General features: G+C 51.6%; 1 protein-coding gene across 1 annotated transcript in view; it reads right to left on the bottom strand.

Moving 5' to 3' along the window:
- RAB6B (RAB6B, member RAS oncogene family) overlaps positions 1-12,938 on the bottom strand; it is a 57,873-nt gene that overhangs the window by 31,848 nt on the left and 13,087 nt on the right. The window lies entirely within an intron of this gene.

Here is a 12,938-nt window from a genome sequence, read left to right as displayed (position 1 = left end):
ATGGCCCTGGGAGGCTCAGAGGGGGACCGGACCAGCTGAGCTTGGCTCAGAGCTCCTCGTGCTCCGGGCTGCTGAAGACAGATAACTCTGGCAGGGAACGCAAGACAGCCAGCGCCCAAGAGCTCTCATTCCGTCTCTCCCCGATTCTCGGACGGGATGTCCACAGGCTGGGCCTGGAAGGGTGGCTGGTCACTGCCTGGACGGAGCAGGGCAACCCAATGGGGTTCCTCTGGGAAAGGTCCTTTTCCAGTTCGGAAGCCTCACTAGTGCACCAGCTGAGTGCAGTCCTCTCCCAACAGCCAGCACTTGTAAGGGAAGGGCAACTGTCTTCCACGGGGAGAAGACACGCTGCTCGGTTCCAGGCCCTCCCAGACCTCGCCCTTCGTGTCTCTTCATTGGGCTGTTGCTGATTTGTATCTTTCATAGTAAAACTGTAATTGTAAGTAGAGTGCTTTCCTGAGTTCTGTGAGTTATTCTGGTGAATTATGGAACCTGAGGAGGGTCGTGGGCACCCCCAGATTTGTAGCCAGCTGGTCAGAAGTGCGGGTGCTCCTGGGGACCCCACTCACAGCTTGTGTCTGAGGTGGGTGGCAGTCTAGTTGGGGACTGTGCCCTTAAACCTGGGCAGTCTGACACCAGCTCAGAGTGGGTAGCGCCAGGACTGGATTGCAGTACACCCGCTGGTGTCAGAACAGCCTCGTTTCTCTTCTCAGTATCTCTGGGGTGAGCAGTAATACACCCAGGATCTCTGGTAAGTGTACCTGGAAACTGCCCTTTGAGCTTCTAATAAAAATTAAATCTGTAAAGTGCTTTCCAATTGTTTTAAATCTCCACTTAAACTCACACGAAGGTGAGAAGTGGGGGCTTCCCACACCTGGAGGATCGGCTCTGAGGCCACAGAAAGGCCTGGCTGGGAACTGCTTAGGGGACCGACCACAGGGTGAAAAGTGGAGCACCCCGAGCCAGCAGGAGGAGGATGAAATCAGGGAGCGCACGGCATCCTCCTTTTCCAACAGACAGTGGAAAGTTCCTTCCTGCTCGGGAAGAGAGGTACTGCAGGGCCCCCTGGCAGCTCCCCTCTGTGGTGACACACAGCACCCCACACCCTGGCGAAAGGGACACGGTCCTCTTCTCCAGCAGGCTCTCCCCTGGGGCAGCTGAGCAGGCAGGGAGGAGAGACAGCGGAATCCCCAAAAGCCACTAAAGGAACAGGAGGTTCACGGAGGAGCTGAGAGATTAGAAAGCCCTGCAAGGCTTCTCTGCAAAGTTCCCCTTCTTGAGGCGCCAGCCACTGCCAGTGGCTTCATAGTGGCTTGCAGGGTGACTGCTAGGTGGGAGGAGAAAATGCCAAAGAAACAAGTAGTGTCCTGGGACTGTGCAGGAGGAACTTTTAGGTGTGGGGTCCTGGCCAGTGCCAGTATTTTCTGAGCTTTCTCACAGTCACCATTAACAGGCAACACCTGAACCCTCTATTTACGGAGTGCGTCAGGCACACCCCAAGGCTGTGCCAGGCACAGATTTACACGACAGCAGTAAACAGAGGAGACGGGACACCCGCCTACCTGAAGCTTGCAGGACTTCTATGTTTGCGGCAACGCTGTACTAAGCCCGTAAGACCACCCTGGTTAGTCCCCAACCCTGAAGCAGGTACTCATGCACCCCCATTTTATACAAGGGGAAACAAGCTGACAGCTCCTTGCCTAGGGCCAGAGCTGAGCAGGGCCAGGATAAGGTGGTCAGACCAGGGACTGAGCTCCTACCCCTGACGCTCCTCAGCCTCTCCCTACTCAGGCAGTGCTTGACCCAACCTGCAAGGCCAGAAACTGGGAATTCAGGCACGTGTTGGGCAAACAGAGGGCTCAGCAAAGCAAGGATGGATGGGTTAGGACACCTGGGGCCCAGCACCCCAACTGAGGCCTGGACTGAATGACAGCCTCGTTATCAAAAGGGGATGATTTCTTCCCACTCTTCTAGGTGGTTTTTCTCATTTCTCGGAGCAGAAGCCCTCCTCTTCCCTGCCTCAGAGCTTCCCCAGGACCACCCATACTCTTTCCACGGCTGCCAGGACAACATGGCTGAGACCCTATCTGAACTTGTCAGCTTGGCCTCCCTGCTTAGAGGCCTCTAACTGCTCATCCTCCCCGCGGCCTCCGTGTGCACCCTTTACTGCAGGCAAGTGTGCATCAACTCCATGGCTGGTGTGTCCTGTCCCGGCCCCAACTTGAGCCAGGCCTCCACCCTGACCCATGGCCCCGGGGCTCCAGGGTGGGGCTCACCAGCCTGCAGGGGACCAACGAGCCCTCAGAGCAGAGCCCAGGCAACACTATGCAGCACCAACAGCAGGAAAGGTGCCTCCATGCTTTGTCCCTAGGGCCCTGAGGCAGAGCTTTACAAAGGAGCCCCTCGCCCACTGCTGCCCTGGCATCATGTAAAGGAGCTGGCTGGGTAAAGGGGCCGCCCCATGCACTTCCTGACTCCACACCCCACCCTCAACAACTGCTCTGGGTGGAAGGTGCTGGAACCTGGGTATGAAGAGCCTGCACAGCCCACCTACCTGGCCACTCTCGTCTCACCGCAAAGAGCAGCGCGACAGCTGGAGCCGTCACCTGACTGGGCACCACCACTGGGCCAGCCGAGGGGAGGCCCAAGAGGGCAGCGCATTCAAGCAGCTCAGACAGGGCTGGGCGGGGGGAGGGGTGGGAGACCCTCCCCCTGAGGCCCCCCGCCCTCCTGAGGCCCTTGCAGCCTGTGGGAGGGCCGTCCTCCCCACACAGCCCTGTTCTCAAGGTCATACTGTTCCACTGCCCTTCTAACAACTGCTCTCGGACACCACTGCAGCAACGTGGAGCTCTTTCCCAGGGCAGAGATTCAGCTCTACTGGAAGGATTTTATTAAAAATAAGCAGGCAATCATTATTGAGCTTTTTTCTCTCTGCTCATGGCTCAGCAATATTCTTATAATCTGGTGGTTTAATCCCACATGATTAAGCAGGGAGACGTATTTTCCCTCTTTCACCCAAATGAGGGTGAGAAAATTCATTCCTGAGCACTTACTAGGAGCCTCTAGAAAGAAGGAATGGCAACGCTAACTCTTACTGGGATTCTGCTCAGCGCCACACAAGAAATTCTTAGGTTTCCTCATTAATCCTCATCATGATCCAATGAGGTGGTTCTTATCCCCAAGGTCACATGGCTGGGAAGCAGTGGAGCTGACGTATAAAACCAGATATGACGCCAAAGACCTCACCTCATGAATGACATTGCGCTGGTTTATGGGAAGGTCTGATCAGCAGCAAAGCAGGAGATCACAAAGGGCAGGGGCCCAGGGGGCTGGGCATCAGGAAGGCTGCAAGGGCAGCTGTTGAACTGTGGCAAGGGGGGGTCAGAGGAGACCAGGTATTTTGGGCGGAGGGAACAGTGCGAGCAAATGCACACAGGCAGGAAGATAAAAAGCTTGTGCAAAGAGATGGGAGGCAACAAGATCAAGGTCATTTCCCCTGTCCTTTGTCTCAGGGAAAATGGGGCCAGACCAGGTGTGTAAGGAGAGGGGTAAACGACAAACACTGTTCAAAGAAGCTACGTATGGCCACTGAGTTGATTTAAACCAAAATCCATCTCTGGGCCAGCTGTAGAGGAAGGGAAGGGACGGACAGATAGAGGCAAGCCCGGTGGGCCAGGGTCTAGATGGCCAGGCCATGTGGCCACATCAAGGAGCACGATTCTCTCCCAGGGGTGGCAGGAGCTTCCGAAGGGTCTTAAGCAGAGAGGTGGTGGGAAAGGTGTGGCAGCTCATAATGGCCACGATGGCTCACAAAATATGCCCCATACCATGTGCTCTTCTTACAATGTACCACAGACACCCTATCCAGAGGTAAATCTGCGGGCCTGTGACTGTGGCAGAAATGGCACCGTGTGTGACTCAAAGGCGACGTTAGAAAAGGCAGCACAGCTTTGGTCTGGAGTGCTCCAGCTCCCTCACACTCTGGAAACTAGCCCTTCAACCCAGCCGCCATGCTGTGAGGAAGCCCAAGGCAGCCTACACGTGGGAGAACCACATGGAGACACCCATGTGTGAGAAACGGAGGCCTCCAGCCAGCAGCCAACAGCCAGAAGACCTGTGGGTGGGCGAGCCTTCAGATGACTCAAGCCCCAGCCTTGGAGCCACCAAAGTGGAACAGAGGCACCCTTTCCCTGCTAGGACCTGCCCAAACTATAGATTCCTGAGCAAAGTAAATATTTTCATCCTCTTGAGCCACTAAGTTTGGGGTGGTTTGTTATAGAGTATTAGGTAATCAGAGCAACAGTTCTGTGCTTTAGGAAGAAAACTTACACTTCTAAGGGGGGAAGGGCCTACAGGGGCCAGATTGGGGGCAGGAATCCAGCGAGGGATGGCGGATCTCAGTTAAAGCAAAGGCAGTGGCACTGGGGAGAAGTGGAGAGCAGAGGAGAGCGACAGGACCTAGTAACTGGTCAGACTCAGAGGAGAGCCCAGGACGCCTCCCTGACACCTGGCTTTGTGACTAGCACATGATGGGGCCATTCCTTAAGCCCAAGCAAACTGGACAAGGAGCAAACACCAAGTCATCACTCTGGATTCAGGTCACCCATAAAAGCTTTCTTTAAAATTGTCAGACCAAAGCACAAATACCAGCGCTACATTCAGAAAAATATCATTACATAATGATGGGTAATAATCATTCAACCTCATGAGCTGAGGATCTAAGCTTATTTTCCATTATTGATGTCACCACGGAACAGTCCTTTCCTTACCCACATCTAAGCTTCGGGCCCAGAGGTCTTGCATACCCGTGGGCTGTCCCGATGAGCTCGGTTCCACACACCCTGAAGTTCCACCAGTGCAAGGTGGCCCTTCACAGTCAGCTAGCAGCACCCACCTGGACCTCACCCATGGGGGCCACTCACTCCCCCAGCCTCCCATGTGTCCCAGTCCCCATCTCAGAGGCAGGTCCCAGGTAAATAGATTTTTGTACATTCAGGTCGCTTCTAGGTAGCTGCAGAGGACGTGAGGCCTCTCTACTCATTCAACAAACACCCAGTGGGGGCTTACTCCGTGCTAGGCCCAGGCTAGGCGCAGAATTCACAGTGAGAAGCAGATGTCCTTCTGCCCTACAGCAGCCCTCACCCAGTGGCAGAGCCAGATTCAGGTGCAAACACCTAAGATGCGAGGCAACTTGAGAGGGGGTACCGAGAGGCCAACAAAAAGGCAAGGCCACTCTCTGTTGGGGAACTGCAGAAGCATCCTGCAGGCGGTGGCATTTGGGCTGGGTCTTGATTGGTGAAGACGAGGCATCAGGGGGACAGCATTCCCAGGAGAGGGACCAGAGGCGTCTGGTGATGTGAGGCTGAGGTGTCCTCCGCATACAGCTGTCCCTTACCCACATCTCGCCATGGCTGCCACGTGAAGCCAGACTCCCAGGGCTTTGGGGTCAGTGCCTATGAGAGTTCCCGGGAGTGGCTGGTGCCCGGGCCACAGGCTGACAGCTGAGTGGGCTGTGAGCCCCCAGACTCCCACTCCGACACTGTCTCGCTCCAGGAAGGACCCCTCTCCGCTCTGTCACCTCCACTGTGGGTGAGGGTGGAGGTGGAAAGACTGCCTTGAGGGCCAGAAATGGGGCAAAATGTGAGGCAGAGCACAAGAAGTTCGCTGGAGACTTGGTAGAGGGTCTGCCAAGACCTGGCAGCATGTGTCCCACCCCTGGGGGCCCCCCGACTGAGCCACACCCGAACCTTGCCCCACAATCTGTGCCCAGCTGCTCACTCACGTTTGCTGCCCACACCAGCGCAGGAGTGTCACTGGATGGTCAGTGGGGTCCCCACTGGTCCTCCTCGGGGTCACAGAGCTGGGCCCAGGGTGGCAGGCAGGAAAGATGTGGCAGACCTCACTGCCATCTCCAGGCTGCCCTGGCGGGCTGCCCACCTCTCAGACACTTGTGTTTTTAGGAAAGCAGTCCCCATGCCAGGGAAAGGGTCTCTGCATTCTTGGCCCATAGCCCCATCAGCCTGCCCAGGTCAGAGAAGGTCCGAAGCTGTCACAAGGTGGCCCTCGGGGCTGAAAAGGCAAATCTGCTTCCCCAGGGCTCAGACCAGCAACCCATTCCTACAATGGGCCCAGCTAACTCAGGTGTCCCATCAGCTCAGTTTCCAGAACACAGATGGGAAATGCTGGGGAGTGCTGGGAAGGGCCTGCCATGGAGGGGCCCAGTCCTCATCCTGATGCTGGGAAGGAGGCCAGTCCCTTCCTGGTCCAGTGTCCCTGCTCTGCAGGGGCCTGGGGAGATGGCTCCACCAGTCCCATGCACCTCCCTGCCTACCAAGTCCCCCATTCCTGGCCTGACCATGGGGTGCACAGCCCCCAGGCCCTGTGGTGATAAGACGAACAACTGGAGACACCAGCTTCATCTGTCTGATCCTTGTTTCCTTTTGTTCTATTTTCACAAACCAGAAAACCCAGCCCTGCCCTCCTGCAAGGTGGAGAAGCGTGGGGTGCTGGGCGCCGGGCTCCTGCTGCACACCCCACCCTGCCACCTCATGCTCAGAAGAGCTGCTGCAGAATAGGGCTCTGCCAGCTCCTACCTGAGCCCTGAGGCGCCAGCTGGCTCACCATAGGCTAAATGAGGAAACACGTGAAAATCCCATTTCAAACCATCCCCCCAAAGACTCAGGCGGTAATTAAGAAATATGCAAAGCTCTTAATTGGACACTTTAATTAAGTGTGTTAATTCCCTCTGCCAGAGGATGCTCAGTCACCTGGGCCTCACCGGGGACCCAGGGAAGACAGAAGAGAGGAGAGAGGAGAGAGGAGAGAGGAGGGAGGAGGGAGGAGGGAGGAGGAGCGGAAGGAGGGGTCGCAGGACAGTGGCAGGGGCTGGTCCGGCCCAGGCCGTTTCTCCTGCTCCAGCTGGGAGCCTGGTCCATCCCCGACGCTCTCGCTTCCCCACTGTCCTCCAACTGTCCGCATCTGCTCTGTCTGAGCCCAGTGATGCCAGGAAAGCCTGCCCTGGGTCACTCCCTCCCCCCACCAACATATATCTCACCTCTGCCACTCACTGAGCTGAGAGGTCATTATTCCAACGAGGTCAGGCTAGATGGTCTTTAAGGGCTGCTTCCAGTTTGAGGCGAGTGACAATGCTTACCAAGCCTGAAATGCAGCTAGATAAAAGGACCAAGGGAGGGGCTCATTTCCAGCTGTGGGCGGAGTCCCTCTGACCCTTGGGTTTCGCTAACCTTCAAACATTTCATCCCATTCCCACTCCCACCTCCACCGGCCTGGAGCCCTGAGAGCCCAAGAAGGGGCTGTGCTCCGCTGTCTGCTCTGGTGGGAAGGCGGAGGGGCACGGAGGCCAGGGAGGGTGCACCAGGCTGCGCGTTGGCATGACTGCTGTGCCCAGGAGTGCTTGCACTCATCTGATAGCCTGGGTTAACCCTCTCCTTTTTTCCCCCACAAAAGGATCACCAGTGACTATATTATTTAAAATAATATCAGGATACAGTAGCTTCCTATCAATAACAATAGTGGATAGCTGCCCAATTCCTTTGAATGCCCCTACTGTGTTGGGGAGGTCTAAAGCCATCCTCCCCAATGCAAGAGCCTCCCTTGCAGCTCTGTTGTAGGCATCTGACCTAGACTTCGCCCATCAGATGCTCACGTGAGACTCACCAGAAATGACCGACATGAATCTAGTGAGGTGTGGGATGTCCCTGGATTCTGATGTGGGTTTCAACGTCAGCCTTTGACAGTACTCAGCAGAGGGACTGTGTCTCTCCCTGGACCCGTCCTGGTGTGACTCAGGCTGCTGCTCCAAGCCTGGTTCTCTGACTCTGACCCTCCCAGAGACTCTGCGCTCCCCAGTCATTGCTCTGATACACTGTCTGCTTGAATCAGCTGGAGAGTGAGAGTAGATTTCTCTTATCTGCAACTAAGAATTTTGAGAGGGATATAAGGGAAAGGATAAATAAGCTAAAAAGAGAAGGCTGGAGCAAAAAGTTTGTTCACAGACATACATCTTAAAGTATATTACCTGATCATTAAAGTCAGACTAAGAAACTGCCTGAGCTCTCTGGAGGTCAGAGCAAAAAAAAAAAAAAAAAAAAGCTAACGTGATCAACTGTACGATTCACAGTATTCATAAGACAAGACCAAACTAGTTGTTAATGATGAGATTGTAATAAGAGCTGGACAGCAGAAAGTTCTTGCAGAGAGTCCAGAGCACAGAAATCATGCAGCAAATTTACGTTTATTTAATTAATTGCATGAACATCACAGATGAAAATCAAGAATACTAACTAGACCAGACAACACTCCTGTCCAAGCCAATGTTCTCACTCATGGGCCCAGACCAGTGTCCCCTACAAATAAATGATTAAATGAAAAAACAAAGACCCAAGATGTTAGCTTCCAGTCATCAGATTTATCTTCTCACTGGAAACAATCAAAAGACAGACAAAATATATGAAACAATGATTTTCAAGACAGTACATAAGGGCAGTAAAGGACAGTAAACCCTGAGAGACATGAAGCAAATCAAGTGAGCCCCCCAACTGCCCCCAAATTGTTGCCTTGAGAAAACTTCAGGACATGGCACAGGGAATGGGGAGATAGAGCTGAGAGTCTGGAGAAAACAAGGCAGCTGAAGTTCACAAGAGAGGAAAGAGGTGCACAGAGAGAGAGAGAACACCAGAGGTCTGAGAAGCGGCTCCCTTAAGTCTTCAGCTGAGGACTGATCAGCAAAGGTGTGTAAAGAAACTGCTCAAGACTTGGGAAAGAACCACCCAAATGGATTAAAAAGGAAACAGTACCTGGCATCTACATAGGCCTGGGATAGTGCCTGTTCCTACCAGCCAGAGTGAAAAGCTTCCTCATTCATGGGACATTGGGAGAGAACTCTGAAGGGCTGTGCCTCAAGAGTGGGAAATAATTAGCCCCAGACTGAGCACCACTCCAGTCCCAGCTAACAAATCCTAAGAATTTATAGGAATACAAAAACCATCCAATACACAACATGACAAAATTCACAATGTCTAGCATCCAATAAAAAAGTACCAGGCACAAAAAGAAGCAATAAAATAAATCCTTAATAAGGAGAAAAAAATCAGTCGAAACTGACACAAATGTTAGAATTAGCAAACAAAAATATTAAAAAAACAATTATTATGACTGCATTTCATATGTTCAAAAAGTTAAACAGAGATGTGGAAGATATTTAAAAAGACACAAATCATCCTTCTAGAAGTAAAAACTACAATGTGGGAAACAAAAAATACACTAGATGGGCTAGCAACAGATTAATCCCAGATTAAACGCAGAAGTAAAGATCAATGAACTTGAAGACAGAGTAATATCTAAAATAAAACACAAAGTAAAAAGAATAGAAATAAATTACTGGAACACTAGTGAGCCGTAGGATGACATCAAGTAGACTAACATACATGTATTTGGAGTCCTCGAAGGATTTGAAGAAAGTTTTACTGAAAATATTACAAATTTGAGAGAAAATGTAAACCACAGATCCAAAAAGTTCAATGAACCCCAAGCAAAGGAAACATAGAAGACACCACACAAAGGCACATCATAATCAAATTGCACCAAATCAGTGATAAAGAGAAAATCATAAACGTAGCCAGGGAAAAATGACACATTATATACAGGGAAACAAAGATAAAGAAGACAGCAACTTCTCCTCAGACACAATGCAAGCAAGAAGACAATGGAGCAATATCTGTACAGTCCTGAAAGAAAAACTTATCAACCTAGAATTCTGTAACTTTCAGACATATACTATATAACATCTTTCAAAGACAAGGATGAAATAAAAACTTTTTCAGATAGTCAAAAGCTGATAGAATTCATCAGCAGCAGACCTGTACAGGTAGTACTCCAGGAAAAAGTGAAATGACAGCAGATGGAAATGTGGGTCCACATAAAGGAATAGTGAACACAGGGAATGGTCACTACATGGGAAAGTGTGTAAGATTTCTTTTGTATCATTGAAATCTCTTTAAAAGACAACTGACTGTTTAAACAGAAATAACAAGAATATATTGGATCACAGGCCTAAGAAAACATAGAATAAAAATCTTTGTTACCTTGTCAGAAACCATGCAAACCAGAAGAAAATGAACTGACATCTCTGAAGTACTGAAAGAAAAATATTGTCAACATAGAATTTTATACCCAGCAAAAATATTTCAAAAATGGAGTTGATATAAAGAAGTCAGATGCCAAGACAATTTCTTGCTAGCAGATCTACAACACAAGAAAGGAAGTTCTTTGGGCAGAAGGAGCAAGACACCTACACACTCACGCTTACATCACACATGGTCAGCACACACACTGACAGGCCTGGATTTTAATCTTGGCTCTGCCACTTATTTGCTGTGTGATCTTGAGTTAGTTACTATCCTCTCTGAGGCTCAGCATCCTCATTTGTACAATGGAGGCAGAAGTGCCTATCTCACAGAAGTGCTATGAATCCCACAAGAGCAGTAAAATGTTAACATTCTGGGTGGAAGGCATGTGAGAAGTCTTCATACTAGTCTTACAACTTTCTATAAGCCTAAACTTATGTCCAAATAAAAAGTTAAAGGAAAAAACAAAATATGATGATTTTTAAAATTATGCACACACATACATATGTGTGTTATATCCCTGTCTCAGATTCTGCACACATTCAGGAAATGGCTTGTTCTGATTAAACGTTGTGGTCAATGTGAAATTTTCCTAAGGAAATAGAATATAACTGTACTTGGCATCAACAGTCTTCACCAAGAACAGGGATCTAGCTGGGCATTAGGGAACTGCTGTGAGCCCTTCTAACCACAGGCCAGAAGATGGAGTAAGCCTGGACAGGACAGCTTGGTGGGCAGAACCCTGGCATAACCACCATGTGCTCATGCTCACTTAGATGCATGCAAACACACACACACACACTCTCTCTCTCTCTCTCTCTCAATCCAGCAGGCACCAGAAGCCCTGGTGTGTGGGGGAACTCTCTAGTACCCCTGGTGTCTTAGCTACGAAACTGAGAACCTCATCAAGGATGACGTCTTCAGGATTTCTTGAAAACCACCTGAGCCTGAGCACACAGCTCATGTGGGCTGCAGAGTTCCTCCCCACCATGGCCAGCTCACCCACTGTCTGGACCCTCTCTACCTCACTGAGTCATCTTGAACACTCTTCTCAGCTTCAAAGAGGTGCTGGGTCTCCCCTCCAGGTCCCAACAGCAGCATCAGCACCTGCTAGCTTTGAGTGCTAGCCACTCTCCACCCCCAGCTAGAACAGGAGCCCCCACCTGCGGTGCACACACTCTGGCTTGGCTTCCCTGGACAGCCAGACCTGGATGGGCAGGATGCACTCCATTCCAATTGGCTTGAGGCTCAGCCCAACTCTAGTCAGACCCTACGCTGGCCAATCATGTCACATGTCTGAGTAGCTGCATGGGTGCTGTGAAGAATTCATCCATAGTGAGGATATGTATGTTTGAGAGAAGGAAGAAACACATGCTAAATTCCCACCACCAGCTGATCTTTTGACAAGGCTGGTGTTAACGCAATTTGGTAGTTTCTTTAACTAAGAGGAACTCTTGGTTCATCCACAGCATGGAGGTTGGCAAAGTAATATACGTACATGCTCACATTTATACTTCTCTTCCTAAGGCAAATTGCTTGGGGCATTGCTATTAAAAGCCTCATTCACAGGGAGAGGACAGTGGGGCAGTGACAATGCGTGGACAGAGCGCTGAGAGCCATGGCTTGTGTTTTCCAGATTATCAGCTGAGGTCCAGTCAGAGGGGCCTTGTGACAGTGGACCCACAGCCCCCATCCAAGGGGGCCCAGCTGTTGCCTGGCCATGAGATCAAGCTCGCCCGGTCAGGTGGAAGGTGGCCTCAAGGTCACAGGCTGCTGGAGGCATGGCATCCTTCAGAGGAACGCTGGGCTGGTGCTGACCAAGGGTGCTGACTCCAAGGCCTCCCCGAGCACAGGGAGCTGTTCCTGGCACTTGTGGGGGCCCAGCGCCCCCTCCTGTCCCTGCATACCCTCACACAGCCTGCTCACTCTGTGCACCTTGCTGCTTTGCCAAAGAGGAAATGGGCACAATCCCAGCCCCTGCACGTCCAGAGCCAGCTGGTGAGGGAAGAGTGGATGTGGAGACCTCCCCATTCAGTCCACAGAAAGAAGACCCCTCCTGCCCTCAGGATGGGCTCAAGGGCACCTGCTCAAGATTCACCTGGAGAGTAGGCATGGCCTTCCAGGTGAAGTTTAGAGACGAGGACCATTGTTTCGGGGGTGGAAGATGCACTCTAGATCTCCGGACCCCTGGGCCTGAGAGTGAGCACAGGACCACCCAGCAGGCAAGGAGGATTCTTTGTCTCCAGCCCTTGTGGACCAGAGATGACTGCTGGCCAGGCACTGAGGTGGCCGGAGGGCCAGGCTGGGGAACAAGGAACTGGGCGTACATCCAGGTCTGCCCCTGGACTTAGATGCCTGGGTACCAAGAAGATGTATCCAGGCTCACTTGTCCCATCCCACAAGCTCCAGGTCCTTAAGGAGCCCTTCTCCAAAGCAGCACCACAGAGGGTGTGAGCCATCGAGGACTCTGGAACTAATTTTGTCCAATCCTCTCACTGAGCTAGGAGATGTGAGGTCAGAGAAGAGGGGCCGCTTGCCCAGGATCACATGGCCCCAGGGTCACGGCCAGATAGTAACTCCTGGTACAGAGCCAAGAGCTCCACTTCAGAGGTTTGCCTGAACCCATCAGGCTTACGGAAGTATGCCCAGGACAGGAAGATCATGCCTCCTGAAGCCGCAGTGGAAACACACAACACGGGAGGAGCAGCAGAGATTAAAACTCACTAAGGCCCTGACGTCTGGCTTCTAGAAGGATCACAGATCAGAGTGGCCTCAGGATACCAAGTCATGGCA

Source organism: Balaenoptera ricei, chromosome 4, assembly GCF_028023285.1.
Source record: "Balaenoptera ricei isolate mBalRic1 chromosome 4, mBalRic1.hap2, whole genome shotgun sequence".
Lineage (NCBI taxonomy): Eukaryota > Metazoa > Chordata > Mammalia > Artiodactyla > Balaenopteridae > Balaenoptera > Balaenoptera ricei.
This window is presented reverse-complemented; position numbering and strand designations above follow the sequence as displayed.